The 27,822-nt window shown below is 33.1% G+C and overlaps 1 protein-coding gene across 17 annotated transcripts in view; it reads left to right on the top strand.

Annotated features, from left to right (window-relative positions):
* The window catches only part of LOC105481927 (leucine rich repeat and fibronectin type III domain containing 5), a 287,305-nt gene that overhangs the window by 221,347 nt on the left and 38,136 nt on the right, over positions 1-27,822 (top strand). The window lies entirely within an intron of this gene.

Below are 27,822 nucleotides of genomic sequence, written 5' to 3'. Positions count from 1 at the left end.
TTCAACTAAAATATGAATCTAAACAGGGGTTGTAATATTTTATTTTTTTGGTTATACAAACTCACAGAATCAATGTATGTATTACTTATGTTAGTAGCCAGAATTTGAATTTTATTTAAAAATGTTAGTATTCAAGAGATCTATGTATAATCCAAACCCACAATCAATAATAGTATGATATGTATCTGTAGCAATATGGAAAAAATTACTTTTCTTCCACAATAGCAGTTATTTAACTGTACAAATAATACATAAATATGTAACTAAATCATAAAATAGGGGAGCTAAAAATAAATCAGTGACCCTAGTATCACATTTTAATATTTCTTATGGGCAATTATAGAAATTATATAAGGACATTATCTGTTACTATCCTAATTAGAAAACATGAAAATGAAAAATGAATTTCTAGGATTATACTTCACATAACAGATAAGTAAAATGGTTTCACTGGATGGAAATAGCTAGTTCTAAAATTACGGCTGTAGAGATAAATTGCCTTTTTTTCCCCTTTGAATTATTGTATAAATCTCATTGGTTTAAGGATATTTGTATGGGTACATAAATGCTCATAGATGGTATTAGATAGTTGTACCACCATTTTGTGTCTGGTTTCTTCTACTCAATGAAATATTTTAGTTCATGATTTGTATGTGTCAGTAATTTATTATTTTTATAGTTGTGTACTATTCCATTGCATGAATGTTTCAGAATTTCTTTGATGAATCCTCTTCTTGATGGTCTCACATGTTTTTTTCAAGTTTTGGGCTATTATGAATAAAGTACTTTGAACATTGTTATGTTTTTGTAGATTTGTGCACTCATTTTTTATGAGTATACTAAGTGTAGATTTTCTGTTCACAGGGTAGATGGGCATGCTGGGATAATCTCATATCAGCCCATCGGATCTGCTAAATAAATGTTTAGTTGTTTTGTGGGTTAGTTTTTATGCATGGACATTATAACAAAATAAACTATATAAATTTGCACTTAAATAAATTATATTAAAACTAAAGTTAAAAAATTCTCAAAACTCATTATGCCCTAATTACTCTACTATATTTTACTATTATGTATGCTATTGAGGTTATTTATGTCTTTTATATGTAGATGGTGAAAATCCTGTATAAATATGTGCTATAGTACATATTCCTCCAAGTTTTCCATTCAGTGATGTCACAATGAATATGGTGGGACTAATTATACCACATGATTTGATATATGCTATAAATAATAGCTGAATTTGTTGTTTTTGGCTTTTTCAGGCTTAAGAAAATAATGGAGATGATGTTACTTATGCTGGTTAAACTTAAACATTTGTTGCATTTGTAGATATTGCATTGAAATTATCACAAAATTAATAAATATTCTTTCAGTATTCAAAACCTATTATCTAAGTCAGCAAATAAGTTGTATACATCATTAAAGAGACAGTGACAAGCATCTTTGTTGGTTAACTTTTGTCTTGCTGATTAATGTAAACCCAAATATCAACAAATAGTTATGTCAAAACTATACTTTATTAATTGCAACCATAGGTTGGCTGCAGGTTTTTAAAAAAATGTTCTGTTAAAACATGTTAGTTGTATATAATTTACAGCAAATAGAATTTTATATTTTATTAGTATTTGTACATTAAGGGTTACACTTTCATTATATCATTAAAATTTATAATAATTGTATATGTAGTTATGTGAATTACAAGCATTAAATACACTGATAACATTTATTTTCAGAGTGCCGGTTGTTAAATATTTCCCACACAACATACAACTTTAAAAAACAGTTAATTTGAAACAAATTACTGAAGGTTTCTCTTCAGTGGATGTATAACATTTTTTTTTACCATGAGAAGTGTATGAATGTTTAATCTACATCTTATCTAACATTTAATATTGTTGGTAGTGTAAAATTGTAGCCATTTTGGTGTTTTTGGCATTTTAATATGGTTTTAAGTACATTCCCTGTGATTGCAACATTACCTAATGGAAATTATGTTGAACATCTATTTACGTTGTCTTAGCAATGCTTCTCACGTGAAGTATTTGATCAAGATCTTTGCCATTCAAATTTTTTTTTTAGTTAACTTATGTCAATGTTTTATATGTAATTCATATCATTTCTTTTTGAGATATAGGTGTATGTAAATTTTCTACCACTCTATAGTTTCTTAAAAACTTTTTTTTCTTTTTTCATTTTTTTTAAATACTGAGTCTCACTCTGTCACCCAGGATGGAATGCAGTGATGTAATCACAGCTCACTGTAACCTTGAATTAGTGGGCTCAAGTGATCCTCCCATCTCAGACTCCCAAGTAGCTAGCTGGTACTGCAGGCATACCATTATGCCCAGCTATATTCTAAAACGTTTTTGTAAAGATGAGGTCTCACTATGTTTCCCATGGTGGTCATGAACTCCTGGACTCAAGTGATCCTCTGGTCTTGGGCTCTCAAAGTGCTGGAATTTCTTACGTGAGAAAAACTTTCTTAATGATATCCTTCGCAAGCAGAACTTTAACTGTGATAAAATTATATTTAGCAATTATTTATTGAATGGTTACTGACTTTTTGCATCCTGTTCATATCATTGCCTACCCCTCTGTGATAAAGATCGTCTTCTGTGTTTTCTTCTAGAAGCTTTGAAGAAGCTTCTCATTTTAGTGAATGATCCAATTCAAATCAGTCTTTGTGTATGCTGTGAGTAGCATTCGAGATTCCTTTTTTACCATAGGAATATACTGTTACTCCAGCACCATTTACCAAAAAGACCTTCTTTTTACTGATAAATTGTATTAATACTTTAATTCCTACATACATATATATGTGTTTGATTGATATATATATATAAAATACATATATATAAAATACATATTATATATATATGTGTGTATGTGTCAACACAAAATGCACCTACATCTGAATATATGGTCCATGTATGTAATCACTTCATAAGCATAGATTTTACAAACCTGAAAGAAATGGAATTAGTCACAAAGGAAAGATAGAGAAGATAAACACATGTTCATAAACAAGTAACAATATAGAAAATAAGATATGCAAAGATATGTGCAACAACTAACACTTAAAGATAAACTTTTAATGGTCACTGTTATACAAATAGCTTATGCAAAATAATAAAAATACATGAAGGGGCCAATAGCTAAAAGAACAATGGAGGTGAAGAGATACTTCATAACAGAGGCAAAAAGAGATAACAAACTCATAAACAATTTTTGATTATGCTAATTATTAGAGAAATGGAAAGGATAACAATGTCATAATTCAATTCAAATGAATGTATATTTTAAAAATATAAATTTCACACTGATTTTGAAGTTGTGGTAAGATGGGAATTCATACAACCTCCTGATTAGTTTAAAACCATTCCAATATTTTAAAGGACAGTTTAGTGATATAAATATCACATCTTTTACCACTTTACACTGACACTGATTTCTGTACACACATAACCATGGTATGCTATTAATTTGACTCTCTGGAAAAAGTAAGGCCTTGATTTGTAGCATTTGCCAATGTTTATGATATAAGTACTCCCACCATGGTCAGTTTCAGGCTATTAACAGTTTAACAATTCACTCACAGAATTTCACAGTTATCTCTTGCAAGAAAATTCAAGCCAGAACAAGAATTCCACTATACATATTCTTTTTAAAAATCATTTTCATATAGCTGAGAATTGTTAAACAAGAGATTAAATTAGAAATCTGTCAGATTAATTAATTATTTTAAGATGAAATGAACTTGAATATGGCTTATTTTCCAGATGTAAAATTAAAAGATTTTGGCTTTATGGAGACCAATTTATAAATAAGTATCAAATCTAAAAACATGATTGTATTTTAATACAGAAATTCTACCTCTAGATTATCCTAAGAAAATTAAAAAGAACATGCACAAATTTTATCTAACACTAGGCTCACTGAAGTATCACCTTTTTTGAGCAACTACTGGGGGAAAACATGAGTAGATAATAATAAATATTTTAATCCAATTATGGTGTAGCTAGAAGATAGATTAATAAGCATGGATTATATAAAATATTTCAAAATACTATTTAAAGGACATGACAAAATTGTTGCAGGATACATATTGGAAAAGGAGGCAACCAAACAGCATGTATTCCTTTTATTAGAAAAGATTGTATGCATTTAATAGATTATGTCTGCATTTATTTTGTTATTCATATATATTTATACAACTATGTGTATATAATATACACATACAATGTAAATGCTATACGTAGTCTGCCATATGCATGTATATTTACATATTTGCATGTTGTATCTAAACAAAAGCATTTTCCTTCCTATCTGAAGTTTGTAAATTTTTTCTTTCTTCGTTCTTGTTTTCCTCTATTCTCTCAATAGTCTACATCTCCTTGGAAACTGCAAGTTATTCTGTGATTTTAAATCTGACATCTAATTGTGACATATATAAATGTGAAGAGAAGACCTAGTTCTTTTCTAAGATATCATATCATCTAATTTAAAATTTCAATATTATTAGGTGCAACTAGCAACAGACAATAATTTCATTAGTTGTCAGCAAAAAAAGTTGAATACCACCCAACGCTAAGAGTATTAAAGTAGCTCATATGCATATAGCTAACTGCTGTAAATGAATGCATTCTTATATAAAGCCAAAGTATTTAGTGCCTACTATTGCCAGCAACTTCTGCAAATTGGTTAATTAAGTAATGAATAAGAGGGACATTTTCCCTGCATTCCAGAGCTAAAATTAACAGGAAAGTTTGAATCTCAAGGGCTTAACACTTGTTAAAGTATTTGTTTCAGAAAGATAACCAACAATATTTGTAGCCATTTCAGAGCCCCTTCCATAACTGTTATAAAACTAGAAAGCTGTACGGATGACCATGTGTCTGGTTGCATGGCAGAAATCCAGCAAACTCAAAACTGTGTCCATACACTGCTAGTGTGTTTCTGAATTGGTACAACAATATTGGAGAACTATTTCCAGAATTTACCAAAGATGTGTATATGTGTACACACACACACACACACACACACACACACACAGACACACACACTTTCCCATGTGGCAAGTTTACTTCTAGGTATGAACTCAACATATATTTGCATATATTTACAAAATGAGAAGAATGACTAATAACACTATTTGAAATCATCAAAAACTAGAAAAAAACTCCAACAATAGAATCAAAAAATACATTTCGCTATGATCATATAATGTAATAATGCATAGCGATGAATGTGAATACAGTACAACACGGATTAAACTCACAAACTATTGAGGGAAAGAGGTCACATACAAAAAAATACGCACTGTATGATTCCATATACACACCATTCAAAAACTAGCAAAATAATGTTAGATAGTGTTAAAACTGGAATTTCTGTTTTTTAATCTGGATGCTAGTTATATAAATTTGTTTATGTGGAAATTTATTTTGTCATATTTATATTTTCTGCACTTTCCTGTATGTATGTTTCTATAGCATAGAAGTCTGATGTGGATTTCACTTAGCTAAACTCCAGGTGTCAGCAATGCTGTGTTCCTTTCTGTAGGATGTAGAGCAGAATCTGTCTTCTGTTTATTCTGATTGTTGGTAAGAATCAACTTATTGAGATTGTAAGGACTGTGATCCCCATTTCCTTGCGGGCTGTCAAGTCAGGGCCATTCCTACCTTCTCGTGTCACCCATATTCTTGGTCTATGGCCCCTTCCTTCAACTTCAAAGCAACAAAGTTGGGCCCAGTCCCTTCATGTTTTCTATAACTTTACTTCCATCTTCAAACTTCTTTTTGCTGTGTAAAGAAACATTCATAGATTCCAGCCAGGGATTATGGCTTGGACATCTTTAGAGGTGTAATTTTTCTGCGTACCGTGATATTAAACTTAAAGATAAAACATTTCCATGAAAGTGTTTTTAAAACGGTATCAAGACAGGACTAATTCAAGAGTAAATATTTTTCTTTAGAGCCTTCATTGGGGCCCATACTATTTGCCCTTCTGCTCCCTGAAGTTAATAAACTACATGAGATCATGCAAGATTTCTGTTAAAAGTGAGCTAGTCCTCCTTTAAAAATGTTAAACTTGGGAAACCTGACTGCTCTATTCCTTCATGGGGAGTAATAGTATGCATTAATATAGAAAGACTGAGATATTCTGCAGTAAAGAAATTTACTGGCCTGCATTAACCCGGTGTTACCAAAATATAGTTGGAGTTTTTCAAAAAGATCCTGAAAAAGTTCCTAACATCATGTATAAGAAATGTTTTTTCTTGGTCTTAAATTTGAACGTAACTCATTAAAACTTCTCAAAATTTTAAAATTATATCACCATGGTTAGTATCTTTCTTCTTCCTGCTTTATTACAAACAGTAAAATTGATTATACTCTCACTATATTTTAATTGTTTGATATGTGTTATTTTTTCAGAATTATTACCCTTCTTTCTGATGAGAAAATCAAAGTGAAGAAATGTTTCCAAATTTCCAGAGCTAGTAATTGGTGGAAGAAGATTTTTTAAAAATTTTAACATTTTATAAAGGGTAAATTTAGTGAATTATTTTTATCTTGTACAGAAGTTATAATTTTAATGCTTTTCACATACATGCTGAAAATTTGCAATTAGATAAAAATGAAAGGAAGGAATATAAAATTCTCCAGAGGAATTTTTCATGCCATTATATACAAATGTCATGAGGAAGTTTCAAACACTTTCTCAATGATCACAAGTTACCAAGAAAACAAAAGATCAAATTTGTACAGATATTGATCTACATGTCAAACACATGCAGAAATGATGTGAAAACCTTATGCAGTTTACTTTCACTTCTGTCCTCAAAAGATTTGCCCTGGGGCAGATGCTGTTCTTTTGTATAAATGACTGTGGCTTTATTTAAAATATGAAAATCAAAGGAAGAACCCCAGTTTAATCAGAGTATTTTAAAAATCCCTTCCCAATTGTAAAGGATCATTGCTGATATGTAGCACCATAATACAAATATTGATGGAAGAGGGCATTCACATCATGCAAAATAAATTAATAATAAAAGCAAACAAACATTGAAAACTGTATTAGTATCTGTAGAATAAGAGGCTGATAACAGCTTTAGCTTTCCTCATACACAGCAAGGAAAAAGTTAGAAAGTTTAAACTACCAAAAGTCCCCAAATAAAACCTAACAGGAAAAAGAAAAAGGTAAAACAAACTCAAGGTCAGCAGTACATTTTGAACCGTAAAAGAGAATGGGGCAATTGAGTTGTACAGCTGGAGTTATGGCTAAGACATAAATCTCCTCTGCATTATTTTTTTTCCTATTTGTCAGCAGTAGGAGTTACAGCGTGGACAATGAAGAGGGCTTCAGGTTGTGTTTAGACTGTAGGAAAGTCCTTACCAGCCTTCAGCTGTTGGTCATGGGATCAAGACAAGAAACACCATGAATTGGGAAATTCTAAAACACTTAGAGCTTGGTGTTGCTGTAGAATTGGAAGCTTATGAAACCTGGCTCTAAATGAGCATTTCGTAGATTACCAGGACTGACTGGCTTCAAATCATATCTCTTCTGCTTTATTCAGTTCCCCTTGGAGCCCCGAAACCAAAGTACTGGCAGAGTATGCCATATAACAGGCTTCTTGTGCCGGTACTGTGAAATTAGTCCCGGGTTTAATTCAGTGGGCCTGAGAATAAAGACTCCTATAACTCTTGCTTTGGAATACTTGTAGGATTTAAGTTTTTGAGAAGATTTTTCTGAGTGAAAGATTTGGGAAGTGTGAGGATGTCACATTTACAGTAGGTCTCTCTCAGCAATGTTAAGATAAATGTTGACTAATTTAACAGCTGAATTCACATATATTTGACACATGAGAATCAAGTTGCGCTGTGATCTGTACTTAGGCCCCTAAAGACTCAGTATTAAGAAACAGTGGCATGAAATTCTATACATTCTTATGCTATACAGTAACAAATTTTACTTCTGTTAGCTATTACAAAACCTTATGTTATTAACCCCTCTTGCATAGAATGAGGTAATCCAATTATATTATTCCCCCAAAATCCAGCAATTTATTTTCTAAAATATTGCTCTACTTTTGAGAAGAAGAAGGTCTTAACCCATCCCTAGGTCTTCATCTTTATCTTCCCAAACTGTCCTCTACTCTATGGTGAAATTTTGAATCCAAAACACAGTTTTGACTTTCTTGTTTAAAGCATTTCAACACATTTTTATAAGTAGCATCAGATTTTCTTAGTGTGGTAAAAAATAAAAATAAAAAAAAAATAAGTGGGGAGGCTCTTTTCAGACTCTGCCAGACTGCACTACAATTACAGAGACACCTCCTAGTGAACCTCCATTTGCTCATCTGCTTCTTCACACCTCCTTGCCTTTCTATATATTCTCCTACTCCCTCTATTCCAAATGATTATTTAATTTTTAAGAACCACCTCAAACATCATCATATCTGTGAAGACTTTTCTGTCTCCTTTAGGTGGGATCATGTGCTCTTGCCCTTGCGGGGTGCTTTACTGCAATGCGTGGTATAAATTCAGTTAATGCATTGACTCAAAGGGAAATAATGTGTAACTTTTATAAATTTTAAAATAGTTTCCTGTCCATCCTCCCCTCTGAAATTCTAAATTACTGTCATTATTTACCATTCATAAGTAAATATTATATTCTATATACTTAAGAGACTTGAGACTTTTTATAGTGATTAGTCAACTTTGTTAAAAGAAAACTTGTTTATAAAAAATATTTTATCATACTAAATTTGCAGTTATTTTTAATGACATCTCTACTACTGCCCCAAATTAGATGGTGAACTTTTCAAGGGTTAGGATAGAAAGAGTGACCTACTCAGGTTTTGGTCTTCACTTCCAAGTACTATACATGTACATAATATGTGCATGTGTAATATACTACATGTATCATGTACATGTATAGTGCTTGCATAGTACATGTATGTACATGTATAAGTAGAATACACATAGGTAACACAAGTACCTACATAATATATGTCTGATACATACACAAACATGTTCATTAAAGGTCTGACTAATGAGTGACTAATGAAAGTGATTGAGGTAGAATAAGGACGAGGCTGAGGTGTAAAGTTAAATTCAGTCACATACATATGCTTCAAAAAAGAATGAATTGTTTGAACCATTTCTGCATCTAAGAAACATAGTCACGTTCCAAAAAAAATCTATATTTAACACCCAGCATTGAGGCCTCTTACTTATTATTACTACTAAGTTATGAAAATATCATAGAACTGTGGAAATTATGGGACTGCATACCACACCAATGCATTTATTCTCATTAAAGTGAGAACAAAAAGAGAGAGAAAGGTAAATAGCATATTAAAAAGAATAACAGTTTAGTGTCTCTTTGATAATTATAGATATATTTTCTCTGTTTCTTTGCTGAATTAATATCCATGAGCAATTTCAATTTCATTACCTTTATATGACCTCAGTCTGTTAAAGGACCATCAGCTGGCCATTATTTTTGCAGTACATTGCAGTACAGTACAATAGTCCTCTGTCTAATATAGCACCCCCTCCATGCCAGAGACTATTTCCTGAAAGTTACATCTCAGCAAAACAATTTATAACTTTGTTATTCAAATGTAATTGTAGTATTTCAGAAAAAAAAAATGTGTTACTTGAGGATGCCTGAATAACAATATCTAAATGTCTTTGCAGTTAACAAGTGGGTAAGAAAAATGTCCACCATTTTTGCCAAAAGGGTTAGTAATCATGAATAAACTGTTGAAATATGTGTAACATAGTATCTTATGCATTTGCCTTCCTTGCTTCAGTACAATTAATATAATTTCAAATAGATAACTGTTTCATTGGTAACAATATTGTAGTACACCATATTTACTACTCCAAGCAGAAGTTATAATAATGCATTCTACTTTGGTGTGCCTTCTGCCTATAATTAAACTGTAGAAATTGGCACCTGAACACACATGCTATATATATTGCATAAAACAATGAAACTGGGAAACAATTATTAGGGAGTTTTCAGACTTACAATACTAAAATATGAATTACATTCTGGTATATTTACTACTCAGTTTACATGCAAAGCATTTTGAATATGATTATTAGAGTAATAATATAATATACTGATTCCAAAACTAATTCTTACTTCAAATATAAGAGCTAATGAGTGAAAAGCTGGCTTTTGATTATGTTACATATAATGTTTTGATATTTGCATAAAATACTTATGTAAGGGTTCCCCAATATGGAAACACCATTTTTTGAAAAATTAAACACATGTCTAAAGGTATTTTTTACATAAATTAAATTAAACACATATATCTGTTCAGTGTGGAAACTTATGGCGGTTGTTTAATTTTTTCTGAAGCTGTTCAAAACAGAGTTACTTAATATAAATACTGTACATGTAATTTTAAGTTTAATTTTCATAAGCAGGTTGGGTGGCTTAAAGTACCAAATGCCATAGAAAAGCTTATTTTAAAACATCAGTTTATATTACATAGGCAGTTTATTAGTATTGCATATTTCATTCTAAGCATTTGACAGTCTCAGGCCTTTCCCCATAATTAATAAACCAATATTAATGGGTCTGTTGGGTCTGTGGCACTTGAGAAAAATCAGAAATTGGGCTGTTTTATTAATGATCAAGTTTTGGTATAAAAACCATGCCTAATTTGATGTATATCCTCTGACAGGGCTAATCCTTGCTCTAAATTAATGCAGAAAAAAAAAAAAAAGATGGAGAATCTTTGTGGAACCCACAACATCCTTTTTTTCCAGCTTAATTTACATTGCATTTTCTTTCCTAATTGTGAATATAACTATACTCCCTTACATTGCGATTTACTATAAATGATCATAATTAATGTACCATTTTCAGTCCTCTTTTAACATGTTAAAAAGTAAAATGTTGTTAACACAATCCTGTCAGAAAATATTCTATGAACAAGATCAAATCATGTTAATTCACTCTCAGAAGCTGGCAAATAACACAATCAAATGAATCTATACTTCTATTTTTTCTTGCATTTTGAATCAAAGATACATATGTAAAGGAAAACAACCTTCTAATTTATCACTACCATCAACATTAATGCAAAATAATTAAATATCTATGAAAAATGAATTTTCAGCATGTCACTGACATTTTCCTTTTATATATTGATTTCTTTTCACTGGCTTGCAGGTAGTTCAAAATTAGATTTGTTCTCTTTCCTTGATCTAAATAACATCAAAATATCTAAAGCTAATTATGAGAGGCATTCAGACTTTCAGATACCTGGAGACATAAAGACATATTGACATAAAGTTTTGTTCCTCCCATTTCTACTGCCTGTCTCCTTTTTGACATACTTTTTTTCCTGAGCTCTGTAGTTATTTTGTCTTTTTTGAAAGCCAGCGTTTCAGCTCTGCACTAACTTTACCCATTAAGTTATAAGCCACTCACCAAAACTTTATTATCTTTGGCTTACAGGTTTTCAAAAATTTCTGTGCTATCCTTCTTTCAGATATTATTGCTCCATTGAATAAAACTGCCGAAATCATGAAAGTATCTGTATGTCTTCTTTTTCACTAATGAAATGTCACATTGCAACAGGTACCATGAATCTTCTCCCTGATCTTGTATCTTGTCACATTCCACCAAGATGCTTCAAATGGAGGGTATTTTTTCTTTATAACTAAAATAATTTTTGTGTTTTCTTATTGCCAAGTTGTCCCATTATAAGATAATTAAAACGCATTAACGTGTCTCTTATCTACGGACACTATCTTTAATGCAAACTTAGTCTTAGAAGAAAGATAATGGAACTCATAGGCATAAAAAGTAGTAGGTAATTAGTTTATAAATTATAAAATATCGTCATAGCGTTCTTGAATTTACTATCTCCAAATTTAAGAATGAGGATGGATCCATTAAATATTTTCAAAATTTAGAATCCATTTAAATTTTTCAAATAAATTGTTTGCTAAGTGTGAGAGATCAATGCATATTTTATTCGTTAATTTATATACCAAGTGCTCCCTTAGAGCTAATAAGTTCTCAGCTCTATTCTGGATACAATAAGTGGAACATTGTTGTAGACAACAAAGAGACCAGTTAGTGGGAAATTAAGCATTTCAAGCAAAAGATAATAGAGTCTTGGTTTAGGGAACTGACAATGGAGATCAAGTTAAGTGTGTAGATTCAGGATATATTTGACTATAGAATAAGACTTACCAGTGAATTGGATGTTGCAGCATGGGGAAGGTAATACCACAGTAGTAACTCTTAAGTGAACTTTTTAGTCCCTGAGATGGGGAAAATAAGGTTGTAAGGAGTAGGTTCCTCGGATTAAATTAGGTTTCCATTTTGGATATATTATTTTTGAGATACTTATTAAACATATAAATATAGATATTAAGAAGCAGATAGATATAAGGTTCTGGAACTCACAGGGGAAGTCAAGACACAAGATATATATGGAGAAAATAACATTATATGAATATTTAAAACCATGCAGAATGGTGAGATTACTTTGAATGAGAATATAGGTAAAGAAGAATAGAAGCTGAAAGAAGTAGTGGCTTCTGGTGGTATAGCAACATTTAGATACCAGCTAGAGGAACTGATGACTGAGGATAGTGTTGGTAGTAGTAACAACAGCAGTCATAGCAACAACTATGATTTATTGGGTTCTTATTCTAAACCAATCAGTATTCTAAGCATTTTACACTACCGTAGAAAGCTCATTTATTTCTCATGACAACCATATGCTGTGTGTACTATTATCACTTTCATTTGGCATAAGGGGCGAGTAAGGTACAAAAGAGTAAAGTGACTTGTCTGGGTTGAAGAGTTTATTTTTCCTTGCATGTTTGTTTAATAAGAGAGCCCCAGAACACATTTGTGTGCTATTAGAAATGACCTGGTAGAGAGAATGAGAAATTGCTGATGTAGGAAAGAAAGAGAATTAACACTGAAGCCATGCCCTTGAGAATCTGAAGGAAAGAAAATTCAGAATCCAAAGCTCAAGAAAATAGGTTGGTTTTTGAGTAAATTAATGTAATTGGAGGAAAGAAGAAATTGAGCAAATGTACGGTGTATTGAGAATATGCAGTTTGTGCATGTGAAGATGAGGAGCTCCCTTTTGATTGCTTCTGTTTGTTTTTGTTACTGTTGTGTTGAAAGAGAGAATCAAAGGAGATTGATTTGTGGAGGAGAGCCTAATTATCTTGTAGGTTTTCAACTCAATAAACTTACAAATTCACATCTCTGGTCGATAAAACAAATGCTTCATAAATAGTATGCACTTATATGTATCTATGGCATGAGTCATCTGTTGGCAAGGAACTGTGACTGCAGAAAGCAGGGTAAGACATGAATTAGTTAAAGTCTCCAGGTGGAAGATAAAATTCTATCAAACTTAAAAATGTCTCCATTTAAACCCAATGATCTTAAAAGGTTTCATGGAGGAAAATTCATTTCGGTGGACACTTTTAGAATGAGTGGGATTTTCGTGGGCAAAATTTTGAGTGAAAAGTAATCCAGATGGATGTAGCAGGGTGAGGAAAGGCATGATCAGAAGTAATAAAGCTGAATTGGCTTAAATGTAGGATGAATAAAGTTATAATAGTGGGATATAACTCACATAGATATTAGGGACAGATTGTGAAGGGCCTTGAATATCACGCTGTGTATAGATTTATTATGTAATAAACCAGGAGACATGGGAGGGTTTTAGCAGTAGAGTGATGAGAGAAATATATTTGGAAGTAGATAATGAGCCTCACTGTTTTGTAATTTGGAATGTATGATATTTTAATACCACTGAACATATCTAGCTACATTTTAGGTTGACACTTTTTTTCTTTCTATTATCTTTTCTATTCCAAGCCTAGGACAACACTTGAGGACATTGCTCTTTTATACAGTTGGACAAGAATGTCCTAGGCACAGTGGTGTATTTTTGCTTGTTAAAATATAACTAAATATTTTAGCCATTTAGCATCTGTGGCACATTTCCACTCTGAAAAATGTAACGACAAAAGTGTTCTTGCCTACTAAGGAAACTCTCGATGACTGTGCTAGCAAGCTGAATAAACATTTCTATAAATGTTTAATGAGTCCCACTGGCTTAAAATAAATTTTGATTCACCTATAACAATCCAAACATAAATTTCAGTAAAACAGATATTTTCACTGCAAAACTGTTTTACCTCTTAGGATCTAACCAAATAAAATATTTATTTTGTGAAATTATGTATCACTGTAGACATTCTTCTCTTAGTATATAGAGACCTTGTAGCTACAACTTAGATAATCATCAATAAATCTTTTTTTTTAAGTATTTAATAAACCAACCTGTTACCTTTTTTGTTTCCTCTTTTAGTACCCTAATATCTAGGCATTTCAGACAGTTAATTTTGTGTTATAAAGGAGTTAAATTTAACATCAATGAGTAGTCAGATTCCAGTAGTCTTTTCATGAGAGGACTGTGACATGCGTGCACAAAGATATTGTCTCTCTTATCTAGTATTTTTCTTTCAGCCAATATAGCAAATGTACTGTCTTTGTGAAACTACTAACCATGCTTAATGATCCAGACAGTAAACAAAGGGAATCATCTTCTATAAACACATGATCAAAATTTAGATACTAAATGTATGATTTTAACCTAATTGATCCATGCATTTAGCAGATAGTCCTTGAATATATATTATCCATTAGGCCTCGTGGTATGTTCTACACATAGAAATGTAAATAGTGCATAACCCTTTCCTTCAAGGGGCTTCAAGGGGCTTCAAGGGGCTTCTATCTCTACTAGAGAAATACATTTAAATAGTGCATAGCCGTTTCCGTCAAAGAGTTAAAGCCCTAGTGGAGGCAATAATGGAAGAAAAAACCTATGGGGTGTGTTCACCCCCTTGAATGTGAGTATTTCAAACTTTCACTTTCTGAACCATTTATTGAGCAGGTTTTGATCACCCAATACATGTAAGGAATCTGAACTTGCTGAGTTTTGTTAAAGAGTCTTCTAAGTATTTTGTAATTATTTCATAATTATTAATGGCCAATAATAACATTTACAATGCATAAAGTCCTTATCTAAGAACCTTATGAGTGTTGTTTTATTTTCACAATTAATTTAAGTGGAAGTTAATCTTCATATTATTGTTTTATAGATAAAACTCAAGAAAAAATCATTTTGTGACATATTCAAGGTCCCACAGCTTTCAGTGGTAGAGCCATGCTTTGATGGAGCCCAAATAATTTGGCCCAGATCTCACAATTTTAGCTAATTTAATAATACTGTTTCTTTGGAAACAGAAAAGAGACAGATGCCATTCATTTTGTTATTTATGCGATAAAATGTTTAGGAAATAAATAGATGGAATGATATAATTCCCAGAAACTGTCTCCTCGTGGTTTGTCTCCATAGTATATATGCTGTTTATTTTTTCTACTGTCAAGTAAGCAAGGTTATTTACAGTTGGTGGTACTGCTATTTATAATTCTGATTTTTCTACTGCATGCAGCTCATCTTTTTATGTATTTGTTTGTTCATTCTTAAGTCTCACATACTAAACACTGTGGTTGACCCTGTACTACTTGTATGGTGATAAAAACATGCAGAAAACACATACTCTGGACTTGTTCATCACAGAATTTGGAAAGAGACACACAACTGAAAACAAATTACTGTTCGGTCTTCCAAGTTCTTTACTAGAAGTCTCTAAAAATGTTATTAGACGATAAGAAGATAGCAATTTATGCTCAGTAAAAATGCCAGTGAAGACCTCATAGTGATGAGAACATTTATGCTGAAACTTGAAGTTTGAAAATAAGTTAAGAGGAGAAGGGAAAAGAGATAGTTCCATTGGATGTGAAATACAAGAGCTGAAATGATTGGACAAAGATTAAGCTGGCCAGGGTGAATGGAATGTAGAGTTTCAAGAGGGAATGTTGAAAGATAAGGGAAACAGAATACACTAGAGCTAAATTGGAGAAAGTTTAATTTTATCTTATAAATGTACATTTGCAAATGTTATCATATTAAGAGATGACATTGTGAGTTTTTAATTTCAAACATTAACGTAAGGAGTCATCTGTAGGAAGAATAGACTGGAGGAGAAGGAACAAAAGGCAAATAAATACACATTCAGCAACATTTCTTCACCTGTTAGTGAGCAAGGATGCTGCCTTGCTCTGTCGTAAGGCAGACCTCTGCCAGGGTCTGTCGTAAACTTTTACGACTCTCTCCAAGCACCACCCAGTTATTGCCACCTTTGCGTGAAGTCTGCAGAAGGAGTCCCCCTTTCTCCAAGATAAAAAGGCCTTTAGACATGCATTCTCTCAAATACCTATTTCCAGTAAAAAATTTCTCTGATTCTACCAATAATGCATCCTTTTTTCCCCTACCTGCCAATCAGAATTATGTTCTTAATTTCATCAGCTCTTGGCCTCACAGAGACCTTGCTCTAGTAAATATTATTTTCTGCAATAGGCTTACTTTTCCTCTTTTGGGACTTTTCCTCAGCCTTGCATGGGACTGGACGATGCTAAAATCTAAACAAAGCAAAACAACAAAGTAAAACTCTTCCTTTGATCCCACATGCTATTCTTATCTTTGTCCTCTCAGTCTTATCTTCAAAGCAGAATCTTCCGTGTACTCCAAAGAAACTCATTTTCACCACTTTCTATCCTCCCATGGTTTTACTCATTCCGGTGCACATTGTTTTGTCTCCACCACTATACACAAAAAGAATCATGAACTATTAACCCTGAACTTCAGTGGATATTCCTCAATCACAACCTTATTTGGGCTCTCCAGGCATTTCATCTGGTTTGCTCTACTTAGAACTCCCCACTGTCCCTACTTTGTGGCATTGTTCTTTAGTTTTCCTTCCAAATGTTTCCCATACAAATTCTGCCCTAGAGTAATGGTCTATATGGTCTTAATGATTGTGTGAATTAAGAGAAAGATCATTTGGCTGGAAGGATATGACATAGAAGTGTTTTGGAAAATGTATATTAACAGCTGGCTGGTTGTTGTGGGAGAACTCCTGATTTGTAGCATTTGTGAATTTCTATGGTGTAATTATCCCCACCAGAGCCAACTTCAAGCTACCTTTGTCAGGTGAACCAAATGACATCATTCCTGAAAATTTAACCATCTTCCATGTGCCACTGAGAGCCATCTCCAGCATACCACTGGATTCAGAAACTTTCTAGCTACATGTCATGAAAAATCAGATTATATTTAGGACTAATTTGACATAGCAATTCTAAATGATTTCATTAGACCCAGAATTTTATTCACTTTCCGTGTTCCCTGTCTACAAATTCAGCTATCTCTAAATACAATTTTGCAGGTAAAACTTTAGCCATTTGCACTTGTTTGAGAGGAAGTAACCTCATGAAGAAAGACCATTAACCCTAATGTTTGGTGAAGTCATAACACTTTCTTTATTATAGCAAGTAGACAGTGGCTAAACTCCTTCTTGCCTCATGCCAAACATTACAAATACCTATTGTGTAACCCAAAGGGGATGCTTTCAGCGGTCACTGTGCCTACTTATACCCATATTTAGGTAGTGCTAAAAATGAGTTCAAATGCTGGAAGAAGCTATATTTAACAAAAGTTTTCTAACTCAGGACAGAAAACATTCAAACGTTCTCCAAATATATAGAAATTCATGAACATTCTGGCACAGATTAAGAGAAAAGATGCAGTTTTAACATTTCTTTTTGTCTTGAATATTTTAATATTATGCTTTTTAAAAATTACTGTTATGCCTTAATATTCTCTCACAGTTGAGATCACATTGAAAGTATTATTTTCTCCTTATTTGTGCCAGGTTTCTTATACATGATAATCAACCATTTATCACATTAATCACTGTACCCTTCCTTCTACACTGGGTTTTGGAGACAGTTAGTGTGGTTCACAGACAAAGATATGTGGAGTATACTTGGAGATGGTGTGGCCATCATGCATCCCTGTGCTTAACTTCATCCAAATATTCTGGACTGGTTCCAAGGACCGTAGGTACAGACAGTTATTGCTGCCATCACTTTAACACAATGCCAGCTATCCAAAAGAAAAGTGAAGTTCAGAATTCCTACTATAGTCCAGAGAACCAACAAAATAAAACAAACAAAAACACCCCAGGATATTTAAAAGCATAATAAGGTACTCAGCATACAAAATAAAAATATTTTCATACTTTATGCACATAGCAATAAACAACAAGAAAATGTTGCTTTTATTTTATTTCGTTTGCTTTATTTATAATTATTTCAAACACTAAAGGATTTTAGAAAGTGAAAATATTTCTCCTTTTTAATCCAATCTTAGTTTTGTTTTAGATTTATATTCTTTTTGATATCTTCTTATATAAACAAAAATAAATATAACCAAATATACAATATTTTAATATGCATTGGTTCATCAAAGTAGACTATTCTGAAGCTAATCGTTTTTCATTTAACACCTTACCATGGACATAATTATATAGTAGTACACATAGTATATATTATTTCTACCGTCTCATAGCATACTTCTATGTTATATTTAAACAAGTATCTGAAACTGCTATTTAAAAATTTTTAAAGGAAAGAGAAAGTTTTCTTTACATTTTCATCCAAGTTTGGGTAAGTATGCAAATGACTCCGATTTGCCTCCCTTGGCTTACATGACTTCCCTGGTGTTCAGGGCAGAAAGACAGAGAATTGTAACAAGTCATTTCTCCAGAACTCCCTGGAGTGCCAGAGGCAGTTCTGCAGACATAGGACTTCTTCAGAAGATAAAGGAGGAAGGAATACTTGGAAAACGAAAACTACAGACATCCACTACAAAGTGAAACCTCTGCAAATTTAAACGAAATGAAATGCATTTAAAGCATAATGCACTTTGAAAGAATACTCTAAAGCCGACTATTCCAAAGTTGTCCTTATAAGAAAAGTAATTCTGCTCAGAGTCCAATGCAGGATTACTTGTTGCATTTATTTCACGGAGTTTATTAGTATCTATCTGGAACAGTTCTTCGGAATGTCATTAATGTTTATACGTTTTTAATTTAATATGTTATCTCCCAGGTTTCTTTTCTATAAAGAAACTACATTTCTCTTTGGAGTTAGCAATTGTGAGGAGATATTTTGAGACTGTAAAAATACCCTATTTTTCATCAAAATTAGACCCACTATTTTAACATTGACTTATGTCTGAATCGGTTATTACTATGATCTTTGACAAATGGTGGTTTTTACTAGCCCAATTACTGTTTCTTTGCTTATTCGTTGCCATTCTATTGCTATAAAGAAGACCATTTCCTTCTCTACTACTTGTTTATATGTATATTTATATCTATTAGTATTGATTGATGAATTCCTATTAATTCAAAAGGTTAATACATTGCTATAATGTATTTTGATGTTAAAATTGGATGTAACTCACTTTAAGCATCAGGGTTTTAAAAGCTTCATTTTAGCAAATATTATGCTGCATTTTTAATGAGTGTCTACATATTTTCCATCTTTACTAGAATTGTCTGGGCAGAAAGACCTTGTGTTATTTATCTCTGTATTTCCAATGTCTGACAGAATGCTTGCATAGTAGTAGTGATCAGCAAACATTTGTTGGGTGAATGGAAGGCTGCAATAGCTCTCATGTGAGTTACTTTAATTTTAAAGGCTTTATTGAAGTAGATTGTAATATGCAGAATGGTGCAAAAGGTAATGTAGAACTCTATTAATTATTACAAACTGAATCTTTATGTAAACACCACCTTGGTCAAGAAAAAGACTATTGCCAACAGCCCAGACACTCCCATCATACCCTACCTATTGATATGGTTTGGCTCTGTGTCCCCACCCAAATCTCATCTCGAATTGTCATCTTCATGTGTTGAGGGAGGGACCTGGTGTGAGGTGATCAGATCATGAGAGCAGTTTATTCCATGCTGTTCTTGTGATAGTGAGTGAGTTCTCACGAGATCTGATGGTTTAAAAGTGTTTAGCAGTACTCCTCTGCCTACTCCGCTCTCCCTCAGTCTCCTGTTGGTCATGTAAGACGTGCCATGCTTTACCTTCCACAGTGTTTTCTGAGACCTCTCCAGCCATGCAGAACTGTGAGTCAGTTAAACGTCTTTTCGTTATAAATTACCAAGTCTTAGGTCGTTCTTTATAGCTGTATGAATGGGCTAATGCACCCATGTTTTCTCTTCAAAATAAGCAAACCAAACCCAAAGAAACAAAACAAAACCCACTATCTTGAGTTCTACGTTATTAATTATTTTAGCCTGTTTTTACATCTTATATGGTAGAATCACCCAGTACTTCATGTGATTTTGTTTACCCAGTGTTACTCTTGTGACATTCATTTACATTTTTATATATTAAAAGGGGTTTGGTTATTTTTTTCTTATATGTTGTTCAATTATATTAATTCCAACATTTATAGACATTTGAATTCCTTCTTTTTTTTCATAATCATGAAATCAGCATATAAAATCAGCATATAATGCCGATAGGAACATTCCTATACATATCTTTTAATGCCTATGAGTATGCACTCGTGTTGGATATGTGCCATGTGTGGAAAGACTGTATCATAATTTATACATACATATACAACATTAAGTAGAAAATGCCAAATTATCATTGTGCAAATTACAGACAGAGTATGAGAGTAGATGTTGCTCTAACTATAATTGAGAACTTTTTTTTTTTTGGTGAGGGGGCATTGGTGGATGTGTATATATGTAGTAACAGCGCTATTTTATTCTGTATTTTCTTGATGACTAGTAAGGTTGACTACCTCTTCATATGTATATTGGCTTTTAATAATCACTTTTAATGAAGTGCTTATTTAAGTTTCTTCTTAATCAGTCTTACAATGGGTGGTAAATTCTAATAGATACCTTAAATAATATTTTTGTTTGTGATCTTTCCTATTTTATATTTGCTTTCTACTTCAATAATTTCTCCTCTTGTCTTTATTATACTATTTTACTTGCTTAGGGCTAATTTGTTGTTCCCTTTAAAACATTTGAAGATTGATGAGTAGTCATTGCCTTTCAGCCTTTCTTATTTTCCAAAAACTGTCTTTAAGATTATACGTTGACCTATTTGTGATTTTACTAATATCCCACAAGATTGGATATATAGAGTTTTTAATCATCATTTAATTCAGAATGTTTTCTAATCTATTTTATGATTTCTCTTTTGACCCATGGGTTATTTAGAGTGCACTGGCCAATTTCTACAGAAATGCATATTTTATAGACATGTTTTTCTTATGAATTTCTAGTTTAATTGCACTGCAGTCTAAATAATTATTCTGAATAAATACAATTCTTTGAAATTTTATAGGCTAGTTTTAATTTAAAGAATTTATTATTATTATTATACTTTAAGTTCTGGGATACATGTGCAGAACATGCAGGTTTGTTACATAGGTATACATGTCACATGATGGTTTTCTGCACCCATCAAACCGTCATCTACATTATGTATTTCTCCTCATGCTATTCTTACCCTAGCTCCCAACCCCCAGCAGGCCCCGGTATGTGATGTCCCTCTCCCTGTGTCCATGTGTTATCATTGTTCTACTCCCACTTATGAGTGAAAATATGCAGTGTTTGGCTTTCTGTTTCTGTGTTAGTTTTCTGAGAATGATAGTTTCCAGCTTTATGTATGTCTCTGCAGAAGACATGAATGCATCCTTTTTTATGGCTTCGTAGTATTCCATGGTGTATATTTGCCACATTTTCTTTATCCAGTATATCATTGATGGGCATTTGGATTGGTTTCAAGTCTTTGCTATTGTGAATAGTGCTGCAATAAACATACATGTGCATGTGTCTTTATAGTAGAATGATTTATAATCCTTTAGGTATATACCCAGTAATGGGATTGCTGGGTCAAATGGTATTTCTGGTTCTAGATCTTTGAGGAATCACTACACTGTCTTCCACAATGGTTGAACTAATTTACACTCCCACCAACAGTGTAAAAGTGTTCCTATTTCTCCACATCCTCACCAGCATCTGTTGTTTCCTGACTTTTTAATGATCGCCATTCTAACTGGCATGAGATGGTATCTCACTGTGGTTTTGATTTGCATTTCTCTAATGACCAGTGATAATGAGCTTTTTTTCATAAGTTTGTTGGTTACATAAGTGTCTTCTTTGAGAAGTGTTTGTTCACCCTATTTGTCTATCTTCAAATGTCCCCTTTTATAGGGACATGAGTCATATGGGATTAGGAGCCCACCCTACTCCAGTATGACTTTATCATAACTATTTACATCTGCAGTAACTTTATCACCAAATAAGGTCACATTCTGAGGTACTGGGAGTTCAGGACTTCAATATATAAATTTTTGGAGGAACACAATGCAACCCATAACAGTGCGTATATAGTCCATCTATATTTCATGTGGATATTGAAGTATTTTTGTTTATATATACTACATTAGTGTTTACATTCTCTTTCTCTGATCTTTTTTTGTTTTTTGTGTTTTTTTTTGAGACGGAGTCGCGCTCTGTCTCCCAAGATGGACTGCAGTGGCCAGATCTCAACTCACTGCAAGCTCCGCCTCCCGGGTTTATGCCATTCTCCTGCCTCAACCTCCCGAGTAGCTGGGACTACAGGCGCCTGCCACCTCGCCCGGCTAGTTTTTTTTTTATTTTTTTATTTTTTATTTTTTAGTAGAGACAGGGTTTCACCGTGTTAACCAGGATGGTCTCGATCTCTTGAGCTCGTGATCCACCCGTCTCGGCCTCCCAAAGTGCTGGGATTACAGGCTTGAGCCACAGCGCCCGGCCTCTCTGATCTATTATAATTTGTTTTCTTTTCTCTCCGTTTTTGGTTGATTATTTTTCCCTTGGGGATAATGAAAGGCTTTTTTCTATGATTCTCATTCCTCTGCTCTATCAGCTATTACATTGTACCTTATTTTATATTATTTTATAATATATATTCTTAATTTATTACAAGATGACTTAGTTAATTACTTTGCCAATTTTTAGGCAGCAAACCACATGACATTAAAAATAACTTCTCTGTTTTTATTGAATTTTACTTTTCTATTTTTTTAATTTGTGTGTCATTATTTTAGAACAGTTTTATTGAGATATAATTCATGTGCCATTCAGTCTACTCATTAAAGCTGTGCAATCTAGTGGTTTTTAGTGTATTTACAAAGTTGTGCCACCATTACCATAATCACATTTAGAACACTTTTGTCACCCCACAAAAAACCCATACTCATCAGAACCACTCCCCATGCCCCATCCCCAACCCCATATAACCTTGAGTCTACTTTCCATCTCTGTGAATCTATTGATTTTAGTTATCACATGTAAATGGAATTTATATCATATGCAGTATTTTTTGACAGGCTGTTTTTATTAAGCATGATTTCAAGGTTCATTTATGGTACTTCATATATCCGTATTGCATTATTTTTATTGCCAAACAATGTAGTATTGTGTGAATATGCCAGGTTTTGTTAATCCATTCATCAGCCGATAGACATCTGGGTTGTTTCCACATTTTTGCCATAATAAGTAATATTGCTCTCACAATTTTTGTATTAAGTTTTTATGTCACCATATTTTCATTTCTCTGGTGTGTAATTAGGAATGGAAATGTTGGGTCATATGGTAACCATATATTTAACATTTTAAGCAATTATATTTTATTGCTTACAAAGTGGCTACACATTTTTGCATTTCCAGAATCAATGTATGAGGATATTAATTTCATTACATGTTCACCAACACTTGCTTTTGTCTTTTTCTTTGGCTATAACCATTCTAATGTGTGCAAAGTGGTATCTCATTATTGTTTTGTTTTACATTCCCTTGATATTTAACATATTTCCATATATTTATGGGTGATTTATATGTCTTATTTGGAGAAATGTCTATGTAAATTCTTTGCCCAATTATAATCTGTTTGTCTTCCTATCATTAAGTTATAAAAGTCATTTATATGTTCTTGAATACCAGACCCTTGTCGTAAGTATGACTTTCAACTGCTTTTTCCCATCTTGTAAGTTGCCATTTCATTTTCTTTATGGAGTCATTTGATACTCAAAAGGTTTTAATTTTGATGACATCCAATTACCAATTTTGCTTCATTTTTTATTTGGGATTTGGTGACATATCTAAAAAACTGCTCCCAATTTCAAGGTCACAAAAATTTACACCTCTGTTTTTATCTAGAAGTTTTATAGGATTAGATATTACATTTGCATCTATGAATTAAGTCTGGTAAAGGAAGTGGGTTCATTCTCCATCATTTGTCTTACTTTCTTCCTGGGAATTCTGACAATTACAGATTGTGTTAACAGGCTTTCTTACACTAAGAAAGAGATCAGAGAGAAAACACCTTTAAAGAATTTTCTCATCTTCTGTAGGCTTGGGGCAGTTACAGCTAAGGAGCAAGTCTAGGTTACCACTAAAAGAGCTGCAGAGATACTGCCATTATTAAATCCTCTACTCTTGGGTCTCTTAGGATGAGATAAAATCACTGGCAGGGAAGTTTCACCCCAAGTTATGGTATATCTGAACCAAGGAGCCCCGGGATCTCCAAAATGTGCAAATAAACTGTGTAAACTCCCTTGGACCTGGTCTTATTGCTTAGTTGCCTTTCCTTCAACTCACCCTGATAACCCCATGCAGTTTTATATTATTATATAAGAAAGGAGAAAAGCCTTGTACCTTTTTGTTTGATTTTTATCTTTATATCACTCCTTATGTGGAACAACCAAACAGGAAAGCTCCTTTATAGAGAAAAATCACAGAATTTAAAATCATCACATAATTAACAAGTTGCATTTAAGAGACAAAGTGAATATACTTGATTTTAACACACAATTGACTTAATCTCTAAACAATAACATAGACATATCAGTGTTGTCTCCCACAAGTAATTCCGATTAATGAATCCAGAATATGACCTAGATTATATTATTAGCTACATAATATTGGATCATATTATTATATGACTGCATACTCTTATTTATGTAGTTGTCAATGTAATTTATCTTACATAGTGAGATACACAGTCTACAAATCACGAAGAACTATCTTCCAAAACTACACTGAAAAGGTTATTGACATAACCTTTAATTATATACATTACTTTAAGACCAGCCTCCTTAAATCCATAAGGCAGTAGAAGTATAGTAGAGAATATTTTCAATGAAGGTAATAAAACATACTGGATAGGAATATAGACTTTAGATTTAAATATGTATATTTGGAATGGGGGCTATGATTTTCAATAGTTCTTTGACTCTTGATGATTTACTTAGACTCTTGGAACCTGTATTTTAAAGCTATTATAATACCTACATAAGAGTGTCATTTTAAATGTTAGTTGGTGTATTATATACATGCAGATATCTGCGTGTGGGGCGGTTGGCGGGGGGGCAGGCGGTATGTATGTGCATGCATGCACATGGTTAAAATCCTAATGCCCTGGTTTTAATCCAAATATCTGGCTTATGAAAAGAGATTTATGTTTTACATAAAGCAAATCTCTATATTTCAACCTATTTCCACATGATTTTTAATTCTTTCCACTCATTTTACAAGACTACCAATTAAGTTTTGTTTTGGTTAGGGTGGGTGGCATATATTAAATGTTAGTTTACACTGGTGTTGATGCTTAATGTGTATGTCATCCCAGCTGATTCTCAGTTCACAGCAGACCTCCATATTACATTATGTTTATGTATTTTATCTCCATCATATCTCTGTCATTTTGTTCAGGGAAAAATTGGCTGAAAACATCTCATCATTCAGACTTTTTATTTTTTGTCACTTCTCACCTTTTCTCACTTCCTTGCTACCCTCCCTCATAGCCTCCCTCTTTGTCTTATGCTACCTGGGAATATTTGTTTCATTTCTTCTTTGTCTCTGTTTGCCATAATTGCAAAAAAAAAACTTTTGTGGGGGAGGGATCGTCCAGGAAATCATAGAAAGTGTAGGACAGATCTCCTGACTCCTAGAAAGCATTAATGTTTTCACTATATATTTATAAATATGTTTCATTTATATTCACCATAGAGTTGCTATCCATATGTATGTTGTTGTTTTTGTACTTTTTTCTCCAGGCCACAATTTTTTCATCACCCTCCTCTATGACAGAGAAAAGCAAACAAAAAGCAGCAGCAAACTAGGTGGGATAAGATACAGTAAAAACGTTTTCTCCAAGACTTAGGCCTTCAAAAGCTCATAAAAGTTAACTTTTCTTTACTTTTTTAGTATTTTCTTTAGGTTTTGACTACGTATGGAATAATAGATGTCAAGGTTCTAAATATTTGGCCAGTGGAAAGAATGAACAATGGAATATGTAAAGGAACTAGAACTTTAGGACAAAAAGTTACCATATTGAGTAGCATTTTAATTATCATGCTCCCTCAAGCTTAGCACCAACACAAAGAAAGCAACGAATGAATGGTGGTAGCCAGACTATTTCCATTTCAAATTTTAGTAGTGATAATAGTGTTAGTAGTCATTTACTCATCTAACAAAATCTGAGTAAGTACTTAAAACTTGGCTTCTCCAGAGGGTGCATAAATGAGTACCTGTTCTCCAACAATCCACCACCTACTGATGCATGGTACGAATGGAGCGTAGGCCATAAAATGTCTTTAGAAGACATCTCTCTCCTCCCCGACTCCTTCCACTGCATTAGCAATATCTAATTGGCCAAAAAGAGAAGCAGCATTTGAATACAGGCCATTACTAGTCTCAGGACACACTGAATACTTTTCAATATTTTCAGCCATTTAAAACATTTTTGTGAAATGCATTATTCATACCGAAAAGTACGTAAAACACACATGTATAGTACAGTCGGTAATTATAAAATGACTGCCATGCAGCTTGCTTTTCAGTGTAGAAATTGAACATGCCGGCCGGGTGCGGTGGCTCACGCCTGTAATCCCAACACTTTGGGAGGCCAAGACGGGTGAATCACGAGGTCAGGAGATTGAGACCATCCTGGCTAACACGGTGAAACCCCGTCTCTACTAAAAATCCAAAAAAAAAAAAAAGAAAATTAACCAGGTGTGGTGGTGGGTGCCTGTAGTCCCAGCTACTTGGGAGACTGAGGCAGGAGAATAGCGTGAATCTGGGGGGTGGAGCTTGCAATGAGCCGAGATGGCACCACTGCACTCCAGCCTGGGGCAACAGAGCGAGTCTCAAAAAAAAAAAAAAGAAATTGAACATGCCAGTACCTTCAAATCCTATATGTCCCATGGAAACTACATTCCATCCATTCACTGGCAAATAAACATAATTCACACATTATGTTAATCACTTAATTTGCTTTCAGTTATGATTCTGTCACCATTTAAATATGTCCTTAGTTTTGAAATTTATATATAAATAGAGTCTAGAGTATTCACTCATTTTGTCTTTCTTTTGTCAACATTATGCTTACAAGCAACATGTTACTGCTAGAGTGGTTCATTTCCATTGCTTTATAGTATTTTCTTGTTCTCTCCAATTTATATTTCTTTTCTACTCTGAATGGGTAACTTGGTTGTTTCCAGTTTGACATTATCACAAATGACACTGCTGAAAGGAAAACACTTTTTGCATGGCTCCTAGCCTGACATTGTTGAAATAAAAATTACATTGAGTATTATTTTAGTTTTAGTTTTTTACATAGTCTTATTAGTCTGTTTTCACGCTGCTGATAAACAAGTACCCAAGACTGGATAATTTATAAAGAAAAAGAGGTTTAATGGACTCACAGTTCCACATGGCTGGGGAGGCCTCACAATCATGGTGGAAGGCT

The sequence above is a fragment of the Macaca nemestrina genome, chromosome 7, assembly GCF_043159975.1.
Source record: "Macaca nemestrina isolate mMacNem1 chromosome 7, mMacNem.hap1, whole genome shotgun sequence".
Classification (NCBI taxonomy): Eukaryota; Metazoa; Chordata; class Mammalia; order Primates; family Cercopithecidae; genus Macaca; species Macaca nemestrina.
This window is presented reverse-complemented; position numbering and strand designations above follow the sequence as displayed.